Source organism: Bos javanicus, chromosome 21 (assembly GCF_032452875.1).
Source record: "Bos javanicus breed banteng chromosome 21, ARS-OSU_banteng_1.0, whole genome shotgun sequence".
Lineage (NCBI taxonomy): Eukaryota > Metazoa > Chordata > Mammalia > Artiodactyla > Bovidae > Bos > Bos javanicus.
The window spans coordinates 35,016,174-35,042,468 of record NC_083888.1 but is presented as its reverse complement, the minus strand read 5'-3'; the positions used below and the strand labels follow the sequence as shown (position 1 = coordinate 35,042,468).

The window sequence follows — 26,295 nt, the reverse complement described above, 5'->3', positions numbered from 1 at the left end:
TGCATCTCTAGAGTGTCCTGTCTGAACCATCCACTGTGCTGGGCGCCTAGGGCACATCAGTGAAAAAAAGACACAGTCCCTGGTCTCAAGAAGTTTACAGTCTTGGTGGAAAATGATACTTAGAGTGGTCTGAACCTAGGGTTTACGAACAGAACTATATTTCAGTTCAATCAGCTTATTTGTAATCCTGTATATTTCATGTATTTAAAAACATTACCCTCATATGTGGTCCCAGAGGCTTCTGTAGACTGCAAAAGATGTTCATAACACCAACTCTGAATTCATAACTCTGCAATGGGTAACAGTTAAGGCGCTGATAAAGAACTTACTCCTTGTCCATAGTAGCAAATACAGTTCCACAGTCAAATTCTGGAATCTGTATATATTTGCAAAGGGTCTTCAGGTAACATTAGCCCAACATTACTGAAAGACACTACAGTCCAAGGTTAGATACCATCTCTACAAATGGTCAAGAGCATCTGGGCACTGGGCCTAACGTACAACAGGAAGGCAGCCGGAGTACAGAGAGCTATTGTCCTGTGCCCACTGGCAGCTCCCTCAGCTGCATTCCTGTCTCTTACCCCAGTTTCTGTCCCTTCTCATGACAATTAAGTAGAAACAGTGAGGACTGACCTACTATGTCATAGACGCAGCTCATTACTCCTCCAAATTCGTAAAAATGAAGGCTGACAGTATAACATAATTTTAGAAATGGAAGGGACTTTCAAAATCACATGGTCATACTTCATTTCATAGATGAGAAAACTGAAGGTTAATGAAATTATGTGACTTACCCAAGGTCACAGAGCTTATTAGTTGTGGAAAGGACCTAGAATCCAGGATTCCTAACATCCAGGAAAATGTTCTTACCACTCTTCCCTTAGTTGTTTAACATGGAAAGGTCACAAATACCTGTATAGATACTGCCAGTATGAATGTGTTTTAATTGACTTTGGATATGCCAAGGGGGACAATATAAAGTAGGAAGGAAAAAATGGGGTAAACAGATAATAATTCATGAAAAAACAGAAGCCCAAGTCAACAAACCAGTTTTAAATGGCATGGGTGCACCACAAATATACCATTTTTGTCTGACTATGTTAAATATTAATTTTTAATTAAATCATTAAATGCTTCCTAAAACCAATTTTATCCCGAAGAGCATCCTATGAATGGGCCAGGTACCTGTGCATAACTTTCTCAAGATGAATTTTATTCCTGCAGCTCAATTTTGATTCTATCATTTCTATTTTCATCTTCAAGACAAATGTGGTTTTGTCATTCTCCCAGGCTCTCCTGGATCTTCTCCAAGAATTACTGAACTATGACACCAGCAGAATCTGAACATATCCCAAAACAGTAGACAAGAGCAAAATGATATCTGTGGCTTCTATAAATTGCTGCTGCCCGCCTCTGTCCTTTAAAAAAATGAATAAAGATGAATTGTATTATATATTTCCTCCAGACAACTTTTCAAAGCTGAAGAAATTTTGATTTATGATACTCCTCTGAACACCAGCCTTCAGAGCCTCCTACTCACTCACATTTATAACTTATTGGAGCAACACCAAGTTCTCTATAAAAGTTCCATTTACCCCTCTCCTGCCCTGTATAGAACCTAGGGATGGATGTGTGAGTTGCACCCGAAGTGATGTATGACATCACTGTTCACCTGCCAAGTGCAGTTAAGGTAAGTCATGCTATCCATGGTGATTTCCTCAACACTGCACATTAGCAGGTTCCCTCTCCCCATGAAACAAAAGGCTCAAGAAAAACACTTGTAGACACTGAGCACCTTATGCTCAACAGCCATATATTTTAGTAGCAGAGATAAAAGTAACAAAAACCAACATCTTCTGGATATCTTCCCCTAAATATTCTGTTATTTCTGAAGTTACGTTTGTGAAGCATTGCATACCATAAGGCCCTTCACAGATTTTAAAGATCTTCTTTGCTATTGTTATCATGGTAGCTTAAAAATCACTTTACAGTGGGCATACGTGACAGCACACGACATACCTGACCCTCCCCTTACACTTGGGAAACACCCTCGGGAAAATCTCACTCTGAGTCTTTCCAGTCAGCTGCTTCTCTTCTGTTGTCCAAATGTTCTAGAACATACCATGTACACAGATCCATAAACTACTTTCTTATCTAGCATCCTGTCTAGTGCCCAGCACAATGTCTGGGGTCCACATATTTTATTAAGTGGGAGAAGAAATGCTGGAAAAGAAGGGCTGGGGAGCCCTTTGAGAGGTCTACATTTACTTGAAGCTAAAAAAACAAAGAAGATTCAATCACTTCCTCTATGAACATATTTTCAAAGCCTTTGCTCCCCCAAACAGGTAGAACTGACTTTTCCTTTCTGTGTGGCACCAGAAGCTATTTACTTCTGATACAGCACAAATCATATCTCAAATTTCTGTTTACCTTTGTGTCTTCCTAATACACAGATTCAAAAAACTAAGATCATGGCATCCAGTCCAATCACTTCACAGCAAATAGATGGGGAAAAAAATGGAAAAAGTGACAGACTTCATTTTCTTGGGCTCCAAAATCACTGTGGATTGTGACTTCAGCCATGAAATTAAAAGACACTTGCTCCTTGGAAGTAAAGCATTGATCAACCTAGACAGCATATTAAAAAGCAGAGACATCCCTTTGCCAGCAAAGGTCTGTATAGTCAAAGCTATGGTTTTTCCAGTAGTCATGGATGGATGTGACAGTTGGACCATAAAGAAGGCTGAGCACCAAAGAATTAATGCTTTCAAATTGTGATGTTAGAGAAGACTCTCTTGAGAGTTCCTTGGACAGCAAGGAGATCATACCAGTCAATTCTAAAGGAAATCAACCCTGAATATTCATTGGAAGGACTGATGCTGAAACAAGCTCCAGTACACTGGCCACCTGATGGAAAGAGCTGACTCACTGGAAAAGACTCTGATGCTGGGAAAGATTAAGACCAGGAGGACAAAGGGGCGACAGAGGACAAGAGAGTTGGATGGCATCACTGACTCAATGGACTTGAGTTTGAGCAAACTCTGGGAGACAGTGAAGGACAGGGGTTGCAAAGAATTGGACATGACTGAGCGACTGAACTGAGATGCCTGAATACACAGATAAAAACTATACTGGCTTCATGTCCATGTCCCACATCCAGCACTGTGCTTAGTATTCAGTGTGCAGTATACACTCAATAACGCTTGTTGGATAAATGAATTTTCAAAAGTTGGGAAAGAGGAAGATAAAGAGAAGAAAGGAGACACAGGTGAGTACTGAAGTGAAGCAAGAAAACGATTAATAGAAAAAATGTGAGGTAAAACTTGGGAAGAGAAAAAAAATGATGGTCTCACTCAGCATTACCTCTAAACTTTGTGTCAACTGACTTTTGTGAAAAAGATTTAATGGATCAGAGCTACAGAGGCAGATGAATAGATTGACAGAAAAGGTTAGGTTCCCCCAAATTTCTAGTTCCTTGTTGTTTTAATCAGGGTGGTCTGAAAAAATGACTCCTTCTCTCTCACCCCTCCCACACTGGACTAGGATGCAAATGCCCCCAAACTTCATTCCTTCTCATAATTGACCCCTTATTCAAACATACTTAGTGTATAACCTCTGTGCTCCCCCACATTTCCCTTTGAAGCTACAGTGAAGAGTATGGTCCTTGAGAGCAGAGATGTTACCACCTAGAGAGTCAGATGGGCATTAATGAGATATCCACACGAGTAAATGTGCCACTGTGTTTCAGGCTGTGAAGTAAGATGTGGTTCTAGAAGAAAACAAAACAAGAACTGGATCCAGTGCAGCAAAGCAAGGCTTCCATGGAGAAATGATGCTGAGGCTGGGACAGGCATTAACCACATGGTTGTGAAAGAATATTCCAGGCAGGGGGTACCAGGATCACAGTGCACAGACCCCCAAGAAGGAAGGAAATATGAAAGAATATGATTTTAGGAAGGCCCTCCTCTTGCATTTGCACTGTTAATTTCAACAAATGATGAAACAAAATTTTGAGGGGACACCTCCAACATGAATAAGAGATGAGTGGGTTTCACAGACCTTTCAAAGGACAAGCAGCAATATCGTCCAGGGCTGGGTCTAGCCTACTGACTGCTCATACGTGGTTTTGGGTTTTTTGTTTATGAGATTTGGGAGGGTTTTGTTTTGTTTTGTTTTTACAAAAATGGAAACATACTCTACAGCTGTTTTTGAACCTGATTTTTAAAATTTAATATTATGTATTGAACTGAAGAAGGCAATGGCACCCCACTCCAGTACTCTTGCCTGGAAAATCCCATGGACGGAGGAGCCTCATAGGCTCCAGTCCATGGGGTCGCTAAGAATCGGACACAAGTGAGTGACTTGACTTTCACTTTCCACTTTCATGCATTGGAGAAGAAAATGGCAACCCACTCCAGAATTCTTGCCTGGAGAATCCCAGGGACAGAGGAGCCTGGTGGGCTGCCATCTATGGGGTCGCACAGAGTCGGACACGACTGAAGTGACTTAGCAGCAGCAGCAGCATCGAACATCTTTCCATGTCAAAAAAATATGGATTTTCAACATTACTTTTAAATGTTAACAATTATCCCAGCATTATTGTCCTAATGATATCCTAGGATAATATTCTAATATTCAAAAATCATCCTAACACAATTTCTTCAAACCAGATCTCAATTTTTGAACCTGCATATTGTTTCCAATTTAAAAAACTAAAAACAACATTGTAAAGGCATTAGTGTGGATGAAATTCGCACCTATCTTTAACCATTTCACATTCATGGTGCTGGAATCAAGTGCAATATCTGGAGTCAAGCAGATCTGGTTCCAATTCTAGTTACACCACTTACACCACTTGGGTAACTCAATAGACCTCAGTTTCCTCATCTATAAAATGGGTATAGTCACAGTATATCCTGTTAGATTGTTGGGAGGTTTAGATGAGATAATCCAAGTCAAGCACATAGCAAGAAATCTGCAATAATAATACCTATTATTTCTATTGGAAAAGTTCTATGTTTAAGATGAGAAATATTGACAAATCATCCTCCGAAGAATCACATGAATTAGTTTTCTATCTGCCATGTGTGAGACAGCCCTAGGAAATTTATTCTTTATGTAGTAGAGTTTCACTACCCCATCCCTGCTCCAGAGAATCTCATTACAGGGTAGACCTAGCTTAAAAGCAATGGCAGCAGTTGTCAGTGCTCTGTCATATCTCCTTGGATCTTTTTACCAAGTTCATGCAACCAGCTACTTATGTGCTTTTCAATTCTAGTAGCCAGCTCTGAATTTTTGCTGGGCTTCCTTCAGGCTGCTGAAATCTGCCTTGCTTTGTATGTAAGAAAAGCTCAAAGCACCTGGGGATTCACTTCCCTCCCCTCTAGAGATAGCTCTAAACCAAGACTGACATGTAAGCGTAGATAAATGCTCCAGCAACCTTTCTCCCACCTGGAGACAATGCTGAGCTGCGACCTCCACTGTCTTCAAAATCCCCCAGGATGCTGGACCGGTCATTCTCCGCGGGCCTTGTGGAGGGCCTTCCTTCTTTCCCTGACACTTTCCCCGTGCCTTTAGTCAGGCTTTTTCTGGGAGCCTATCCTAATAAACTGTGCTTCCCAGGTTGCACTAGAGGTTAAGAACCTGCCTGCCAATGGAGGAGATGTAAGAGATTCAAGTTCAATCTCTGGGTCATGAAGATTCTTTGCCAGAGGGCATGGCAACCCTCTCAGTATTCTTGCCTGGAAAATTCCAAGGAGCCTAGCAGGCTATAGTCCATGGGATCTCAAAGAGTCAGACACGACTGAAGTGACTTAGCACACCAACAGCCTCGTAAACCACATTCACAGAAATCTCTATGTTACAGTTTTCCTCTGAGAAAGCAGAGGCCAACTTTTTTCCCTTGGTTGTAAGAGGTTCAATATAAATTTTGACATTTTTTTCTAAGAGAAAATAAGACATATTTTCTTTCTTGGAAATTTGCATACTATAAGGTATCAATTTTACCAGCTGAAAGAAAAGTGGAGAGCAGAGTGGAAGAAGCAATATCATTTGTATTGGGAAAGAGTGTCCATGGGATGAGTGCTGGGGCATCCTGGGACTCTAGGCCAGGTCTGCTGATAAGTTTCTGGGTGATCCTGAGCAAGCCACTCATCTATCAAGGCCTAAGATCTACTGATATTCACTAGGGCTGAGAATATCTACTGGAAACGCACAGGTCTTGTTTGTGTCTAGGAAAATATTGCTACTGAAAAGGCAGACATCAGAATGGAGTTCATATACACCTTCTTTTGAAATTGATTGATTTTTTATTTCAGCTGTGTCGCTCTTAGTTGTGGCACACAGGATCTTCAGTGCATCAGTGGTGCAGAGACTCTCTAGTTGCCCCACAGGCTAAGCAGCCCTAGGGATCGAACCTGAGTCCCCTGCATTGCAAGGTGAATTCTTAACCACTGGACCACCAGGGAAATCTCCACATACACCCTGAATAATCCTTAACTTTTCACATTCCTTTGAAGATACCCACATTTCTATCACATGCTTCCTCACTCCAAGCTCACATTTCTTGTCTCCACCTCTTAAGGAGGCCCCCTGTGATGAGCAGCAGATTTAACCCTGTACAGAAGATCCATCATTTGTGCTCCACCTCCTCTGAATTCCTGACTCTTTCCCTCAATATACGCAACTATGCAGCTTCAAGCAGTAATATCCTTAGCAGAGCAGGCAAGTTTCCTGTAGGTCAAAAAGGAGAAAAACTGAATCTATATCACTTATCCTCTTGTTGGTACTATCTAGGTAGGCAGGGCTCTCTGCATTCAGAGAACAGAGAGAGTCCTGAGACTGAGGAGTCACGTCCTCTCCCTGTGCACAGAGGAAGGCCCCAGATTCATGAGGAATCTGGGACAGCTCCAGGTTTCCCCTTGTAAGGCAGCAACTTCCAGAGTTCTCATGGTGAACCAGCCTCCAATTACCTAACAAAACTGGGAGAGCTGGCAACTTCGGGCTGGGAGCAAGGACTTCAAAAGAAATGCCATTTCCTTCTCCAGGGGATCTTCCCAATCAAGGGATCGAACCCAGGTCTCCCTCATTGTAGACAGACACTTTACCGTCTGAGCCACCAGGGATACTCAAATGAAATGAAACCTATTTGTATTGAAGAGAAGACTTAAACCACAAGACAACATACCATATAAACCCACAAGACAGAAAATGAAAAGGCGGGGGTGGTTAAAGTATGGTGATATCAAAAGGTGGCAGTGATGTCGATCAACTCTGGTTGACACTTCTGGTAGGAGTGCGAATTGTAACAACTGCTTTGGGAAGTACTATGCCATGACCTGCTAAGGTGAATATATGCATATTACATGATAGTACTCTTAGAAAAATTACAGAGAAGCCCTTGCATGCAAGCATAATTTTATCTTTCATGTGTATGAACATCTTTGTTCATACACATGAAAAATGTTCACTATTCCAAGAGCTCACTGACAAGGATATGGATAAACAAATGATTAAGAAAATTCACAGAAATGTCTAAAGTGTCTTTGGAAGAGAGAACAGGGTGTTCGGTTCTGCCCTATTTATGTTTCTACTTGGGAACAAACACTGGTTGTTTGTTTTCTTTTGCTGGTATTTTAAAGAAATAGGAAGAAGAAAGAAAAAATCCTTCCCTTTTCTTGCTCTCACTCTCCCCTCTTCAGTTCTGATACCCTCACACCCACCTTTCCTGTTTTGTTTTGCTGTGAGTCCACATTCCTGTCTGTTTAAACCTGTGTGTAGTAGCCTCATTGTGCTAAAAAAAAAAATTAATAAACTATATCAAATGAAACTTCAAAGAGATGCATCTTTAAACATAAAGCTTAATGAAAAGAACAAATCATATAAGATTATAATCTGTGTTATCATTTTTGTGAAGGAAAACTAAACAATGTATTATGGAGGAATACCTACACAGGTGATTTTAAACTAAAAAGAGAAATACCAAAAAATCTAAAATAATCATTATCTCTAGATGGGAGGCGGGTGGGGTGCAGAGGCTAAGAGTACCACATAAATAGAAAAACTCCATCTGTTGTTGTTCTAGGGCTTATACAGCAGCTGAGTTCATGGTGTTCACTTTATTATGCATCATAATCATGTATATTTCATACTGCTGCTTTATAAGTACCAAGTATTACCTAATAAAGAAAAAAAACTTTAAATAAATGGGAAAGTAACTCAAAAATGGGGAAAAAAAGCAAGGCAAACTGGCAAAATGGACTCTCGAGTAATCTGTAGGCATTAGTAGGCATTCATCATGTGTTACTCTCTAAAGTTATCTCTATGAGTTGATCTCTATGGAATAGTCAATACTGTACTTTGTCTTCTGTATTTAGATATAGAATAATAAATTTTTATGCTACCAAAAATACTGGTAGCTGCGAAGGTAAAACGTTTGCCTGCAATGCAGGAGACCCAGGTTCAATCCCTGAGTCGGGAAGATCCCCTGGAGAAGGAAATGGCAACCCACTCCAGCATTCTTGCCTGGAGAATCCCATGGACAGAGGAGCCTGGTAGGCCATAGTCCATGGGATTGCAAAGAGTTGGACACCACTGAGTGACTTCACTTTCACACTAAAACTATGGTGGACGGTAACTGCAGTCATGGAATTAAAAGACGCTTGCTCCTTGGAAGGAAAGCTATGACAAACCTACACAGCATATTTAAAAGCAGACATCACTTTGCCGACAAAGGTTCGCATAGTCAAAGCAATGGTTTTTCCAGTAGCCATGTACAGATGTGAGACACTGACATTGAAGTCACTCAGTTGTGTCTGACTCTTTGCGACCCCATGGACTGTAGCTTACCAGACTCCTCCGTACATGGAATTTTCCAGGCAAGAGTACTGGAGTGGGTTGCCATTTCCTTCTCCAGGAGATCTTCCCGACCCAGGGATCAAACCCAGGTCTCCGCATTGTAGGCAGACACTTTACCGTCTAAGCCACCAGGGAAGCCATCTCTCAGATGTGGGAGATGGACCATAAAGAAGGCTGAGTGCCAAAGAATTGATGCTTTTGAATCACGGTGCTGGAGCAGACTCTTGAGAGTCTCTTGGATGGCAAGGAGATCATACCAGTCAATCCTAAAAGAAATCAACTCTGAATATTCGCTGAAAGCACTGATGCTGAAGCTGAAGCTCCAATACTTTGGCCACGTGATGTGAAGAGCCGACACACTGGAAAGACTGATGCTGGGAAAGACTGAGTGCAGAAGGAAAAGGGGGTAACAGAGTATGAGGTGGTTGGATCGAATCACCGACTCAATGGACATGAGTGTGAGCAACCTCTGGGAGATGGTGAAGGACAGACAAGCTTGGGGTGCTGCAATCCATGGGGTCATAAAGAGTCAGACATGACTTAGCGACTGAACAACAACAAACCAAATTCACAGATTTCCTGGAAGATTAAATGAGATCCTAAATACAAACTGGGGCTTCCCTGATAGCTCAGTTGGTAAAGGTCCACCTGCAATGCAGGAGACCCCGGTTCAATCCCTGGGTCGGGAAGATCCGCTGGAGAAGGGACAGGCTACCCACTCCAGTATTCTTGGACGTCCCTGTGGGTCAGCTCTTAAATATAAATTGGTAATCTGAGAAATGCTTCACAGCTATACATGGCATTGAGATGAGTATGGCATTGAGAGCATCCTCCCTAATCTACCTCCTAAGACTGTTTGAAGACAAAAGACAAAACCAAAGAGGAAAACTCAAGAATGTTAAGAAGAAAAATAAAAATAGTCTAAGAAAAAAAAATTAATAACTAAATCCAAACAACTGGTGAATGAATCGGAGACTTTGCTTATTTTTTCTCATGTTCATATTCCCTTGATATTTCTAGAAAGGTGGTAGATTAATGAAAAGAACCAAAAAAAGGCAAAGTACAGTTTATGCAATTTATATTAAGTACTGAGACAATTTGAGAGCACATATCCCTAGGGCTTTATCATGTCTCTGAAAGCACATACCTACCTGCCTACATGATCTTTTACACAGTGAAGTTCTGAGAATAAATTAAATAATAATGCAATTTGGAAGTTCATAGTTTTATAATTGCTATTATTAAGTATGTGCTGTGCTTAGTTGCTCAGTTGTGTCTGACTCTGTGACCCCATGGAATGCAGCCTGGGAGGCTCTACTGTCCATGGGGATTTTCCAGGCAAGAATACTCGAGTGGGTTGTCATGCACTCCTCCAGGGGATCTTCCCAAGGATCAAACCCAGGTCTCCTGCATTGCAAACAGATTCTTTACCAACTGAGCCACCAGGGTAGCCCAAAAATACTAGAGTAGACATCCTATCCCCTTTCCAGGGGATCTTCCAGACCCATATATGAAGCACATATACAATTTCTTTGGATATTTGACTACTTCTAAAATGAAGAGATAAAAATTAAATTATAAAAATACATTTTGAAATATCTTCTAAAAAGTTTACTTGATGCAAACAAAATTAGTAAAAAAAATTTAAAAACTAGTTAAATAATTTTGAGACATACTTGTCTATATGATAGTAACTTCTTGCTGTTTAATCATTACATTGTGTCTGACTCTTTTGTGACCCCATGGACTGTAGCCCACCAGGCTTCTCTGTCCATAAAAGTCTCCAGGCAAGAATACTGGAATGGGTTGCCATTTCCTTTTCCAGAGGATCTTCCTGACTCAGGGATCAAATCCATGTCTCCCACATTGCAGGTGGGTTCTTTACCACCGAGCCACGTGGGAAGCCCCATAATAGTAACTTAGGTAATTATTTTCTTTTCCCAATGAACTGAATTATTTTACAAGATTGACCAATTAAGCAGTTTGACCAAGATTCTGTCTCACTGTTTCTTTTTTTTTTTTTTTGGTTCAGAGTTTATTCTTCCAATTTTATTTTATTTTTAAACTTTACATAATTGTATTAGTTTTGCCAAATATCAAATGAATCCGCCACAGGTATACATGTGTTCCCCATCCCGAACCCTCCTCCCTCCTCCCTCCCCATACCATCCCTCTGGGCCGTCCCAGTGCACCAGCCCCAAGCATCCAGCATCATGCATTGAACCTGGACTGGCAACTCGTTTCCTACATGATATTTTACATGTTTCATTGCCATTCTCCCACATCTTCCCACCCTCTCCCTCTCCCACAGAGTCCATAAGACTGTTCTATACATCAGTGTCTCTTTTGCTGTCTCGTACACCGGGTTATTGTTACCATCTTTCTAAATTCCATATATATGCGTTAGTATACTGTATTTATGTTTTTCCTTCTGGCTTACTTCACTCTGTATAATAGGCTCCAGTTTCATCCACCTCATTAGAACTGATTCAAATGTATTCTTTTTAATGGCTGAGTAATACTCCATTGTGTATATGTACCACTGCTTTCTTATCCATTCATCTGCTGATGGACATCTAGGTTGCTTCCACGTCTTGGCTATTATAAACAGTGCTGCGATGAACATTGGAGTACACGTGTCTCTTTCCTTCTGGTTTCCTCAGTGTGTATGCCCAGCAGTGGGATTGCTGGGTCATAAGGCAGTTCTATTTCCAGTTTTTTAAGGAATCTCCACACTGTTCTCCATAGTGGCTGTACTAGTTTGCATTCCCACCAACAGTGTAAGAGGGTTCCCTTTTCTCCACACCCTCTCCAGCATTTATTATTTGTAGACTTTTGGATCGCAGCCATTCTGACTGGTGTGAAATGGTACCTCATAGTGGTTTTGATTTGCATTTCTCTGATAATGAGTGATGTTGAGCATCTTTTCATGTGTTTGTTAGCCATCTGTATGTCTTTTTTGGAGAAATGTCTATTTAGTTCTTTGCCCATTTTTTGATTGGGTCGTTTATTTTTCTGGAGTTGAGCTGTAGGAGTTGCTTGTATATTTTTGAGATTAGTTGTTTGTCGGTTGCTTCATTTGCTATTATTTTCTCCCATTCTGAAGGCTGTCTTTTCACCTTGCTAATAGTTTCCTTTGATGTGCAGAAGCTTTTAAGGTTAATTAGGTCCCATTTGTTTATTTTTGCTTTTATTTCCAATATTCTGGGAGGTGGGTCATAGAGGATCCTGCTGTGATGTATGTCGGAGAGTGTTTGCCTATGTTCTCCTCTAGGAGTTTTATAGTTTCTGGTCTTACGTTTAGATCTTTAATCCATTTTGAGTTTATTTTTGTGTATGGTGTTAGAAAGTGGTCCAGTTTCATTCTTTTACAAGTGGTTGACCAGATTTCCCAGCACCACTTGTTAAAGAGATTGTCTTTAATCCATTGTATATTCTTGCCTCCTTTGTCGAAGATAAGGTGTCCATATGTGCGTGGATTTATCTCTGGGCTTTCTATTTTATTCCATTGATCAATATTTCTGTCTTTGTGCCAGTACCATACTGTCTTGATAACTGTGGCTTTGTAGTAGAGCCTGAAGTCAGGTAGGTTGATTCCTCCAGTTCCATTCTTCTTTCTCAAGATCGCTTTGGCTATTCGAGGTTTTTTGTATTTCCATACAAATTGTGAAATTATTTGTTCTAGCTCTGTGAAGAATACTGTTGGTAGCTTGATAGGGATTGCGTTGAATCTATAAATTGCTTTGGGTAGTATACTCATTTTCACTATATTGATTCTTCCAATCCATGAACATGGTATATTTCTCCATCTATTAGTGTCCTCTTTGATTTCTTTCACCAGTGTTTTATAGTTTTCTATATATAGGTCTTTAGTTTCTTTAGGTAGATATATTCCTAAGTATTTTATTCTTTCCGTTGCAATGGTGAATGGAATTGTTTCCTTAATTTCTCTTTCTGTTTTCTCATTATTAGTGTATAGGAATGCAAGGGATTTCTGTGTGTTGATTTTATATCCTGCAACTTTACTGTAGTCATTGATTATTTCTAGTAATTTTCTGGTGGACTCTTTAGGGTTTTCTATGTAGAGGATCATGTCATCTGCAAATAGTGAGAGTTTTACTTCTTCTTTTCCAATTTGATTCCTTTTATTTCTTTTTCTGCTCTGATTGCTGTGGCCAAAACTTCCAAAACTATGTTGAATAGTAATGGTGAAAGTGGGCACCCTTGTCTTGTTCCTGACTTTAGAGGAAATGCTTTCAATTTTTCACCATTGAGGATAATGTTTGCAGTGGGTTTGTCATATATAGCTTTTATTATGTTGAGGTATGTTCCTTCTATTCCTGCTTTCTGGAGAGTTTTTATCATAAATGGATGTTGAATTTTGTCAAAGGCTTTCTCTGCATCTATTGAGATAATCATATGGTTTTTATTTTTCAATTTGTTAATGTGGTGTATTACATTGATTGATTTGCGGATATTGAAGAATCCTTGCATCCCTGGGATAAAGCCCACTTGATCATGGTGTATGATCTTTTTAATGTGTTGTTGGATTCTGATTGCTAGAATTTTGTTAAGGATTTTTGCATCTATGTTCATCAGTGATATTGGCCTGTAGTTTTCTTTTTTTGTGGCATCTTTTTCAGGTTTTGGTATTAGGGTGATGGTGGCCTCATAGAATGAGTTTGGAAGTTTACCTTCCTCTGCAATTTTCTGGAAGAGTTTGAGCAGGATAGGTGTTAGCTCTTCTCTAAATTTTTGGTAGAATTCAGCTGTGAAGCCGTCTGGACCGGGGCTTTTGTTTGCTGGAAGATTTTTGATTACAGTTTCAATTTCCATGCTTGTGATGGGTCTGTTAAGATTTTCTATTTCTTCCTGGTCCAGTTTTGGAAAGTTGTACTTTTCTAAGAATTTGTCCATTTCTTCCACGTTGTCCATTTTAGTGGCATATAATTGTTGATAGTAGTCTCTTATGATCCTTTGTATTTCTGTGTTGTCTGTTGTGATCTCTCCATTTTCGTTTCTAATTTTATTGATTTGATTTTTCTCCCTTTGTTTCTTGATGAGTCTGGCTAATGGTTTGTCAATTTTATTTATCCTTTCAAAGAACCAGCTTTTGGTTTTGTTGATTTTTGCTATGGTCTCTTTTGTTTCTTTTGCATTTATTTCTGCTCTAATTTTTAAGATTTCTTTCCTTCTACTAACCCTGGGGTTCTTCATTTCTTCCTTTTCTAGTTGCCTTAGGTGTAGAGTTAGGTTATTTATTTGACTGTTTTCTTGTTTCTTGAGGTGTGCCTGTATTGCTATGAACTTTCCCCTTAGGACTGCTTTTACCGTGTCCCACAGGTTTTGGGTTGTTGTGTTTTCATTTTCATTCGTTTCTATGCAAATTTTGATTTCTTTTTTGATTTCTTCTGTGATTTGTTGGTTATTCAGCAGCGTGTTGTTCAGCCTCCATATGTTGGAATTTTTAATAGTTTTTCTCCTGTAATTGAGATCTAATCTTACTGCATTGTGGTCAGAAAAAATGCTTGGAATGATTTCTATTTTTTTGAATTTACCAAGGTTAGCTTTATGGCCCAGGATGTGATCTATCCTGGAGAAGGTTCCATGTGCGCTTGAGAAAAAGGTGAAATTCATTGTTTTGGGATGAAATGACCTATAGATATCAATTAGGTCTAACTGGTCTATTGTATCGTTTAAAAAAAATATGGAACGCTTCACGAATTTGCGTGTCATCCTTGCGCAGAGGCCATGCTAATCTTCTCTGTATCGTTCCAATTTTAGTATATGTGCTGCCGAAGCGAGCACTGTCTCACTGTTTCTAATGGCAGCTTTATATTATGACAATATCTTGACTGGTGCCATCAGAATGGTTTGTTCTGAGCCTACCCCAAGCTCATTTCTCATTGGCAAAACAATTGAACTGTAAAATAGTTATATCTGATACCTTCTTTAGAAAGACATGAGCAAATGGTCACAAAGATATGATGGAGCAGCAGAAGCATGAACAAGTCTAGTGACTTCCTTAAAGTCAGGTGAAGACAAAACCAAGATCAGAAAATAGATTCCCTACCAATCAGTGTGTGTGAACTCTATTTCCAAGATTGTCTTGCCATCTTTACTAACATCCTAGAAAAAGAGAAACCTAATTACCATCAGCATGTCATTGAGTTGTATTTGTTACATTACCCCATGACCAGAGTAGGAAATGACTTTGTCTCCCTCTCCTCCCATTTGTGTATTGGTCCACTGGGAGGAGAAAGCTTCATCTAAGCCCGTCTCCCTTCTCAGCAGTGGTGGAAGATAGATATCTTCTCCTATTCCATCTGTGAGGGGTGGTGAGACAGGCCTGCTGTTAGCAGCCTGAAGCTGCTTAGCAAACTTATTAGCATCTCTTCTTCAACCTAGTTTTAAGTATCTGACATTCTAAGCAATAAATCCCAGTGTGTGGGCTCTAGGATTTAAATTAAATGTGAGAAAATGAGACCTCCTAGGGCCTCAAGCATAAGCCATGTTCTCCCACTCTGTTTACTAGAGGCACTGCATTTCTAGAAGAGTAAGCTGCGTGACCAGCTGTTAATAACCGAAGGTAGATGTCAATCATTCTCCAATGCCAAGGTCATCTGAGCTCCTTTAATTCAGCACCCCTTCTCCCACTTACAAGCATAAGTTATCAATTGCCCATTTCTCTTAGACATTAAAGAAAATCAACAACGGGGCAACGTGATGAGAACTGAGCCTACTCTTATGGGAGAGACTATGTGTCCTGCTGGTTCACCAACAGGCAAAGCTCTAAATGCAACTGAATGCAGTCCTACCAGACAGTATGGGAGCAACAACTGAAAGAGGTCCTTGATGCAGAGAACAGGAGGTACATCAGGTAAAAGCTGAGTGGCCTGCAAAGGAAGACCTAGCTTCCATGCAGTCCTACACACTTGTCTGATGTCTCTCACTGCAGGTCCATCCAGGTTCACCCATTTGACGCTTCCCCAGGAGCAAGCTCTCTCTCCTCTTATAACAGATTCTGCTGGTGTCACAAAGAGATCCCTTTCCTAGGTCTGGGCTGTGGCTGCTGGATACTAATAGAGCTGTCTGGGAGGAAACAGAGCACCCTCAATATCTCACAGCCAGAGGTGGATGTGTTATTTCTGGCCACAACAAACTCCAAGGTTCATTTCTATCATCTGAGGCTATATTTCATCTAAACCCACATACTTGCTTGGCTTCCTCTCCCCTATTCTGCTTCCCTCACTTCCTTACATGCTTCGCGTGCAAGGTCTCCCTCATTAATATCATTTGTGTAAGAATCCCCTTCTCAGGTTCTGCTTTTAGAAGACCTAACCTTAAGATTGGGCTTCCCTGGTGGCTCAGAGGTTAAAGCGTCTGCCTCCAATGCAGGAGACCTGGGTTCAATCCCTGGGTTGGGAAGATCCCCTGGAGAAGGAAATGGTAACCAACTCCAGTATTCTTGCCTGGAAAATCCCATGGACAGAGAAGCCTGGTAGGCTACAGCCCATGGGGTCACAAAGAGTCGGACACGACTGAGCAACTTCACTTTCAACCTTAAGATGCTTTTCAAGCCAACTTCTGAATATCAGCTCTCAGGCCACTAGGATTCTTGTTTTGTAATCAACTTTCTTCTTTCCCAAAGGCAAAAATGTTTCTCCTGCTCTTCTCTTTGCTTCAGAATACATTTTAAATTTCCTCCCCTTATCTCCTCCATAAGCTCTGTTTCCCCTTGTGCTGGGCTATGCTTAGTCGCTCAGTTGTGTCCGATTCTTTGTGACCCCATGGACTGCAGCCCGCCAGGCTCCTCTGTTCATGGGATTCTCCAGGCAAGAATACCGGAGAGGGTTGCCATGCCCTCCTCCAGGGGATCTTCCCAACCCAGGGATTGAACCCACGTCTCCCACATTGTGGGCAGATTCTTTTCTGTCTGAACCACCAGGGAAGCCCAAGAAAACTACAGTGGGTAACCTATCCCTTCTCTAGGGGATCTTCCTGACCCAGGCATCAAACTGGGGTCTCCTGCATTACAGGAAGATTCTTTACCAGCTCAGCTACCAGGAAAGCCCATTTCCTCTTGTCAGTTCAGTTCAGTTGCTTAGTCGTGTCTGACTCTTTGCAACCCCATGGATTCCAGCATGCCAGGCCTCCCTGTCCATTACCAACTCCTGGAGTTTACTCAAATTCATGTCCATTGAGTCGGTGATGCCATCCAACCATCTCATCCTCTGTTGTCCCTTTCTCCTCCTGCCTTCAACCTTTCCCAGCATCAGGGTCTTTTCAAATGAGTCAGTTCTTCCCATCAGGTGGCCAGAGTATTGGAGTTTCAGCTTCAGCATCAGTCCTTCCAATGAATATTCAGGACTGATTTCCTTTAGGATGGACTGGTTAGATCTCCTTGCAGTCCAAGGGACTCTCATGAGTCTTCTCCAACCCCACAGTTCAAAAGCATCAGTTCTTTGGCTCTCAGCTTTTCTTTATAGTCCAGCTCTCAAGTCCATACATGACTACTGGAAAAACCAGTTTTGACTAGACGGACAACAAAACTATTACTTTGTTGGCAAGGTAATGTCTCTGCTTTTTAATATGCTGTCTAGATTGGTCATAACTTTTCTTCCAAGGAACAAGCATCTTTTAATTTCATGGCTGCAGTCACCATCTGCAGTGATTTTGGAGCCCCCCAAAAATAAAGTCTGTCACTTCTTCCACTGTTTCCCTATCTCTTTGCCATGAAGTGGTGGGACCAGATGCCATGATCTTCGTTTTCTGAATGTTGAGCTTTAAGCCAATTTTTTCACTCTCCTCTTTCACTTTTCCTCTTGCATTTCTCCTCTAATATAATTCTTCTTACTCTGTTCTTGCCTTATTCTTCCAATGGTCCAATATACTTTTAAAGCAAATCATTAGCAATAAAAAATATAGCTCCCTTTTTCTTGAGACCAGAAAGGGCTTCATCATCACTTCATCAGCTAACAAAGTAGTAAGATATCTTTTAGTATTTTATGAGATCTAAAATTACATGTTTGTCTCATTTTAACCAGTTTAACATAAAACAGGGTGGTGATTTTTCAGAAATAGAGATCAAGTTCAGTAATGAACATGAAAGAAACGCTCAGATGAAGAACACCGAGAAAAGAAAATAAGCTCACTGGTACAAAAATGTTTACAGTGATCCAAGCATTAGAAAAACTAGCTGACCAGATTCAAGTAAATAAATGGGCATTTAAAGGGGAAAAATTTATAAGGTTATCAAGTTTACAAGATCAAAGATAGTCTCTTCATGATGAGGAAGTTTTCTCACCTGATTATCAGTCATATCAGAAAGGGTTGTCACGTATAAATACTGTAAAAGTCAGGGATAAAGTGGACTTCATTGGGAAGTCAGTAACTTAAAGGAAACGCCCTCAGTTTTACTTGTTTTGGAGACCGGAGCCAGAAAGGTAACCCTGGTTTGTGGGGTTACTGAGTACAATGGAGCACCCTCATTCAAAGGGAGACCAGGCAAGTGGGTTAGCTTTGTTGCACATGGGTTGTACTTTGCATTTCACAGAGATGTTACAGATTTCATCAAAAGTGGGGTATTCATTTTTCCTTCCAATACTTTGTTTTTAATAGTTTTTCATTTCTTCCTGTGAAGGCTCCCCCAAAAGACTTCTTTTGTTTATATTTGTTTTGGCTTTGGATTTTGAGAGAAAGAGAGATTTTTAGGAATTGGCTCAAAGAACTGTAGAGGTGTGGTAACTCCACAATAGGCCAGAAGTCTGGAAACTCAGAAGAGTTGCAGCTTGAGTACAAAGACAGTCTGCTGACAGGATTCCTTCTTGTTCAGGGGAGATGAGTCTTTGTTCTATTAAGGTCTTTAATTAATTGGATAAAGTTTTTTTTTTTTTAATAATATCACCACTTATTGTTTTCTTACCATAGTAAAAAAGTGCTTACCCACATATGAAGGATAGTCTGCTTTACTCAAAGACCACTGATTTAAATATTAATCTCAGCAGAGGAAAAACAAGAAATATCTTTTTCATGGAAATATCCAGGATAATGTTTGACCAAATATCTGGGTACCATGGTCAATTACCATAAAATTAACGATCATAATCATCTTGACAAATTCCCAGGGGTTTTGCATTACCTAGGTTTTCAGAAACAGACATACATCCTCTTCATGTTCCAGACCAGTTCCGACTCAATGCACTTTATTTCATTTCATCATAACCAGGGAATCAAAATCCTAATGTAATGAATTTGAATGGGCAGTGTCTCTCCTTATTGGTTGTATGGCTCTATCCGAGGCATTCTCTTCTGCAGTATTGAGGTCCTGGTCAGTGAAGCTACTCAATGATTTAGTTTAGTGGCAAAAGGCTGAGTGAATTAAACTAGTTACTGGACAGATTTTCAGAGAGCCCCAGGTCACTGCCTCAAAATCTATGTGCAAAATCTTTAAAGGAGAGGTGGATACCCGCTTACTGGACACAGGCCAGGCAAAGACAGAGGGTCAAGACAACTGACAGAGAAGTACGGTTTTGAAGTAAAGACCTAAAGATATTGTTACAAGAGAGATGAAAGAGCTACTACTTGCTGAAACGACATACAGAAGAGTGAGTTTGGAACAAGGTGACAACAACACAGGTGACCAGCTACATGGTGTAGAAAGCGAATATCTGCCAAGAAATGTCACAAATATTGGGGGGAAACACTGTATGCTACCAGGGTGAGCTTTTTCAAATCCTTCCTCTTGTGAGCTTATGTCCCTTTGAGAACTTCAGCGTCTGTAAGTTATAAGGAATCCAGTCACACCAGTCATCTTTCATCAAAATATGCGACAGATCAGTACTCTTCATCCTTAGTTACAGTTAACACCAACTGGAGTGATTTAAAATCACTTCTCATGCTACCACTATACCCCAGGCGAAGTAAACAGAATCTGTGGTGAGACACACATATAAATATTTAAAGACTCCCAAGATGCCAACATGAGGCCAAAGTTGCATGCACTTGCATGCTTATGTTAAGAAATGTAATGTGCATAGATAGATAGGAAAGGTACAAAAATTGTATGGGCAACAGACATGAATTCTGGAAAGGGTTGGGCTGTAAGTATAAAAAAGAACTATGCCAATCAAAGAAGAAAGAAAAGGAATTCAAATTAGAAAGGAAGAAATAAAACTCACTGTTTGCAGATGACATGATACTACACATAAAAATTCCTAAAGATGCCACCAGAACTCATTAACAAATTTGGTAAAGTTGCAGGATACAAAATTAATATATAGAAATCTGTTGTATTTCTATACACTGACAAAATACCAGAAAGATAAATTAAGAAAATAATAGGAAATGGCAACCCACTCCAGTATTCTTGCCTGGAAAATCCCATGGACAGGGGAGCCTGGTAGGCTACAGTCCATGGAGCCGCAAAGAGTCAGACATGACTGAGCGACTTCACTTTCATTTTAAGGAGCCAAATGGATTTGGATGGGCTAGTTGGACCATATGGATGTGAGAGTTGGACTATAAAGAAAGCTGAGCACTGTAGAATTGATGCTTTTGAACTGTGGTGTTGGAGAAGACTCTTGAGAGTCCCTTGGACTGCAAGGAGATCCAACCAGTCCATTCTGAAGGAGATCAGCCCTGGGATTTCTTTTGAGGGAATGATGCTGAAGCTTAAAATCCAGTACTTTGGCCACCTGATATGAAGAACTGACTCACTGGCAAAGACCATGATGCTGGGAAAGATTGAGACCAGGAGGATAAGGGGATGACAGAGGATGAGATGGTTGGATGGCACCACCAACTAGATGGACATGAGTTTGAGCAAGCTCCAGGAGTCGGAGATGGACAGGGAAGCCTGGCCTGCTGTAGTCCATAGGGTCGCAAAGAGTCAGACACAACCGAGCAACTGAACTGAAGGAGCCAAAAGATCTATCCTCCAAGAACCATAGAACACTGTGGTAGAACATCAAGAACCTCCAAGAACACTGATGAAAAAAATCAAAGACACAAATAGATGAAAAGATATACTATATTCTTGGATTGAAAGAATTAGGGTTGTTAAAATGATTATACTACCCAAGGCAATCTACAGATTCAAAGCAATACCTATCAAATTACCAATGGCATTTTCCCCAAAAGTAGAATAATTTTAACACATCATTGACCAGAGACATATTAATACATTTTCTGTTACTTTTACATTATTGACCAGAGACATACCAATATGTTTGTAGAGAGTGACACAATATCACCATGAGAAGTTTTAGAGCTTAAAAGTGATCAGGGGTTCATTATACAACTTATGATTGTTGCTATCATTCACATTTTGCTCCATTAGGCTTTTGTTCCAACCCTGTGTATAAGTGCAAGTTTATTACTGTAAAATTTTCACAAATGACACATTGTGAAATTTCTCATTTCTAAAAGAGCCCACCACAAGAGCTCACCACAATAAGATCTGCCTTGACCATCAGGTAAAGTAAAAGAACACACGCTAGAGGAAATAATACCCACAAGAGTTTTAAAAAAATGGTGCCAGACAGTATGTGCCAGAGGAAAACACAGTGAAACAGAGTGTATTCGTAATACACGTTCTGTTCCCTTAAGCAGATGTGCCTGCCATAATGTCTATCACACTCTAATGAAATATTAGAATGCTTCAGTAAGACATGTAAAAAGTTTCAAATAAACACATTATGTGCAAGAAAAGTTACTGATATTTATTCAAAGGTAGGTGTTTCAATATTCATTCACATAACAAATTGCCAGCCACAGGCAGTAGTTTCTGCAAAAATCCCCCAATCCATAATCAATAATGTGTTAAAATTTATATGAAAACACAGAAGACCTCAGATAGCCAAAACAATCTAGAGAAAGACTACAACTGGAAGAGTCGCACACCCTGACTTTGGATTATACTACAAAGCTACAGTAACCAAAAAAGACACATATTCCCAGCCATAAAAAAGAACACATTTGAGTCAGTCCTAGTGAGACGGATGAACCTTGAGATTGTTATACAGAGTGAAGTAAGAAAGAGAAAAACAAATATTGTATATTATATATATATATGCAATGTAGAAAGACAGAACTGCTGAACCTGCTTGCAGGGCAGCAAACACAGACACAGAGACACAGACAGAGAGAACAGACTGTGGACACGGGCGCAGGGGAGGGAGGGACGGGGTAGGATGAACTGAGGGAGTAGCATGGAGCGCATAATCACCATATGTAAAACAGCCAGCCAGTGGAAACGTGCTGTGTGATGCCGGGAGCTCAAATCAGGTGCTCTATGACAACCTAGAGTGTTGGGATGGGATGAAGGGTGGGAGGGGACAGGACACATGTATACCTATGGCTGACTTATGTTGATATATAGCAGAGACCAATACAATATTGTGGTGCAATTACCCCCCAATTAAAAATAAATAACATAAAAGATAAACAGAAGAGAAGACAATGGAAGAGAACAGAGAGCCTGGAAGTAAGTCCATGAATGTATTGTCAATTAATCTATGACAAGAATGGAGAAAAGAGACTCTCTTCAATAAATGGTGCTGGGAAAACTGAAAAGCTATAAGTAAAAGAATAAAATTAGGTCTTCCTTGCTGGCTCAGTGGTAAAGAATCTGCCTGCCAACACAGGAGACAAGGTTTCAATCCCTGATCCTGGAAGGTCATGCTGGGGAGCAACTAAACCTGTGTGCCACAACTAGTCAGCCTATGCTCTAGAACCTAGGAGCCACAGCTGCTGAGCCCACGTGCTGCAACTATAGAAGCACGCGTGCCCTAGAGCCCGTGCTCCACAAACCACCCAGATGAGAAGCCCGTGTACTGCAACTAGAGGAGCGCCTGCTTATCACACCTAGAGAAGAGGACCATGCAGCAGCAAAGACCCAGCACAGCCAAAACTAATAAAATTATAAAAAAGAATAAAATTAGAACATTCTCTAATACCATACACAAAAATAAATTCAACATGAATTTAAAAAACTAAATGGCAAACCAGATACTATAAAAATCCTAAAGGAAAACATAAGAAGAACACGGACATGAAGTAATTTTTTTGGACATATATTCTAAAGGAAAGGATATAAAAGCAAAAATTAATGAATAGGATCTACTTAAAAGCTCTTGCACAGCAAAGGAGACCATCAACAAAATGAAAAGACAACCTACTTAATGAAAGAAAATATTTGCAAATGATATTACTGGTATGGGATTAATATGCAATATATGTAAATAAAGCATACAACTCAACATCAAAAAAACAAATACCTGATTTTAAAAATGGGCAGAAGAACTGAATAGACATTTTTCCAAAGAGGAAATGCAGATGGCCAACAGACACATGAAAAGATGCTCAACATCACTAATCATGCAAATCAAAATCACAATGAGATACCACCTCACATATGTCAGAATGGCCATCATCAAAACTCTACAAATGATAAATGTTGGGGAGGATGTGGAGAAAAGAGAACCCTTGTACTCTGCTAGTGGGAGTATAGACCGATGCAGCTCCTGTAGAAAACAGTATGAAGATTCCTCAAAAAGCTAAAAATAGAATTATCATATGATCCAGCATGTCCAGTGCTGGGTATATATTGAAAAAATATGAAAACACTAATTTGAAAGATACATGCACCCCAATATTCACAGCAGCATTATCTAAAACAGGGAAGATAGGCAAGCAACCTAAGTGTTCCTCAACAGATGAATGGATAAAAAAGATGTGGGGTGTGTATATATATATGCAATGGAATACTACTCAGACATAAACAAAGAAGGAAAGTTTGCCATTTGCAACAGCACGAATGGACTTAGAGGGTATTATGCTAAGTGAAGGAAGTCAAAGAAAGGCAAATACTGTATATTCTCACTTATACATGGAGTCTACAACTAGTGAATATAACAAAAAGGAAGTAGACTCAGATATAGAGAACAAACTAATGGTTACCTGTGGGGAGAGGGAAAGAGGGAGGGGTGATATAGAGCTAGAAAGTTAGGAGGTACAAACTATTATGTATAAAATAAATAAGCTACAAGGACATATTGTACAACACACGGAAAATAGCCAATATTCCATACTAACCATAAATGGAGTATAACCTTCAAAAATTGTGAATTACTATGTTTTGAACTGTGGTGTTGGAGAAGACTCTTGAGAGTCCCTTGGACTGCAAGGAGATCCAACCAGTCCATTCTGAAGGAGATCGGCCCTGGGATTTCTTTGGAAGGAATGATGCTAAAGCTGAAACTCCAGTACTTTGGCCACCTCATGCGAAGAGTTGACTCATTGGAAAAGACTCTGATGCTGGGAGGGATTGGGGGCAGGAGAAGAAGGGGACAACAGAGGATGAGATGGCTGGATGGCATCACTGACTCGATGGACGTGATTTTGAGTGAACTCTGGGAGTTGGTGATGGACAGGGAGGCCTGGCGTGCTGCAATTCATGGGGTAGCAAAGAGTCGGACACATCTGAGCGACTGATCTGATCTGATCCTTATAACTTATATTTTATACCAACTATATATTAATTTTAAAAAGTAAAAAGGAAGAGCTGTAGATTTTTCAGTTTCACTTTTTTGTTTTTAGAATGGAATAACGAAGCTTCTTACATGTTAGACTGAAAACTAAAACAACTTTTCCAACACCTAAAATCCCATAAGGGTTCTACAGGCTCATTACTTTGCCATAAACTGGAACATATCCAGTAGAATATTAGAGCTAGTCATATTAAATATATGCATTTATACACATTAAAATAATATATGCTTATATATTGGATACATATATATTTCTACCATATCCATCCATACATACACACATGTACACACACGGTAGAAATTCTCATGGCAATTGACTAGTTTCTTTATCAAGTTCAGCTCTTTCCAGTCTAAGCTTGCCTTTCTGGCAAAAGCATAATCATTCATGAAATAATTTAAAAATAAATAGTAAATATTTTATAGCTTTTTATTACCTAACTAAAATAGATCTGTATACTAACAAAGAATTAATTTAATGATCCTGTGCAACTCAGATCCATCCCATAAAAATGTACCATTCTGATCAATATGACCCACAACATCTATGAGCACTAAGATAATTCACCTCACTTCTTCACAGCCTTAGTCTATGATTTAAAGACAAAAAAGCCCCCTCCTTCCCACAAGGAACTCCTATTTCCAGTAGATCAGTTCATATTTTTCCACAAAGAAAATTCAGAAGCTTAAAAATCTATTCTCCATCCTAGCCAATTTTGCTTTAAAATGTTAAAGAAAAAAAAAATGCCTGAAGTTAAAATAAAATCCATACAAGTTAACATTTAGCATTTACCTTGTGCCACACACAGGAATTCCATTTCTACTTGCAAAATAAAGTGGGAAATTGACTTTTCCCACTGACTCAGACTTTAAATCAACTTGTACTAAAACTTTTTAACCAACTGAGTCAAGCATAGCTTTTTAAAGATAAATTCAGTATATGGTGACCTAATATATCACCAGAAAGTACACTGGGTAGATGTCACAGGGGCAGATGTTTCGTCTATTTAGTCCTGAGTCTGGTTCAGCAGTGGGTAATGCTATCATTAATCCACTGAGAGCTCACCCCTCAGAAGATAATTAGAAAGGAACTTTTTTTTTCTAAATAACCATAATTACGGTGACACTCTCAATAGCCCTAATTATGGAAATGGGATTCAGATTAAATTCACCTGCCTGATAATATACAGTAAATGTCTATTTCAGCTGAACTATGTTGTTTGTAAAGCAGCAGGTTCAGGTACAAGATATGTGAATAACAGAGCCATCATCTCTAGAAGCTCAACTTAGATTAAAAGCTGGTATTCATTTGCCTAGAGTTTGTGCTGTGTGCTAGGCATGAAAAATGCATCTCTAGGCAAAAGTTAGAAGATTCCAAACAACATGCTGGTCCAGGTTTATTTCAGAGTTGTTTTCTGGTGCCCAGTGTTTTATTCTATCCAGACTCTAAGACACTGAGCAACGAAAGCAGCATCCTGCTTGCTCTTATGCTTTCAAAACAAAAGAAAGAAGGAAAGAAAAATTCCATAATGTTGACGGCTGAGAGTTCTATTCATTTTCATTTGGCTGCGCTGGGTCTCTATCGCAACATGCGGGATCTTCACTGAGTCGTAAGAGATGTTTCACTGCAGTGCACAGGCTCTCTAATTGTGGCCCACAGGCTTCAGTAGGGGCAGCACACAGGCTCTTAGTTGCGGTGTGTGGGCTTAGTTGCTCTGTGCCATATGAGATCTTAGTTCCCTGACCAGGAACCCACATCTCCTGGATTGCAAGGCAGATTTTTAACCCCTGGACCACCGGGGAAGTTCCATTTCAACTCATTTTTGATCGTGAGAGAAGTGTAAGAATTTGTAATCTCCAAGCTATTTCTCAAGATTCCAGAAGAAATATA

The 26,295-nt window shown here is 40.0% G+C and overlaps 2 non-coding genes across 2 annotated transcripts; one reads left to right on the top strand and one right to left on the bottom strand.

The window, feature by feature from the left end:
* Nucleotides 1-14,557: 14,557 nt before the first annotated feature.
* On the bottom strand, nt 14,558-14,664 carry LOC133234848 (U6 spliceosomal RNA). The gene has a single exon (XR_009732340.1). It is a non-coding gene; the product is annotated as a U6 spliceosomal RNA (small nuclear RNA).
* Nucleotides 14,665-16,212: 1,548 nt separating this feature from the next.
* Nucleotides 16,213-16,284, top strand: TRNAW-CCA (transfer RNA tryptophan (anticodon CCA)). Its single transcript has one exon. It is a non-coding gene; the product is annotated as a tRNA-Trp (tRNA).
* The last annotated feature ends 10,011 nt before the right edge of the window (nt 16,285-26,295 follow it).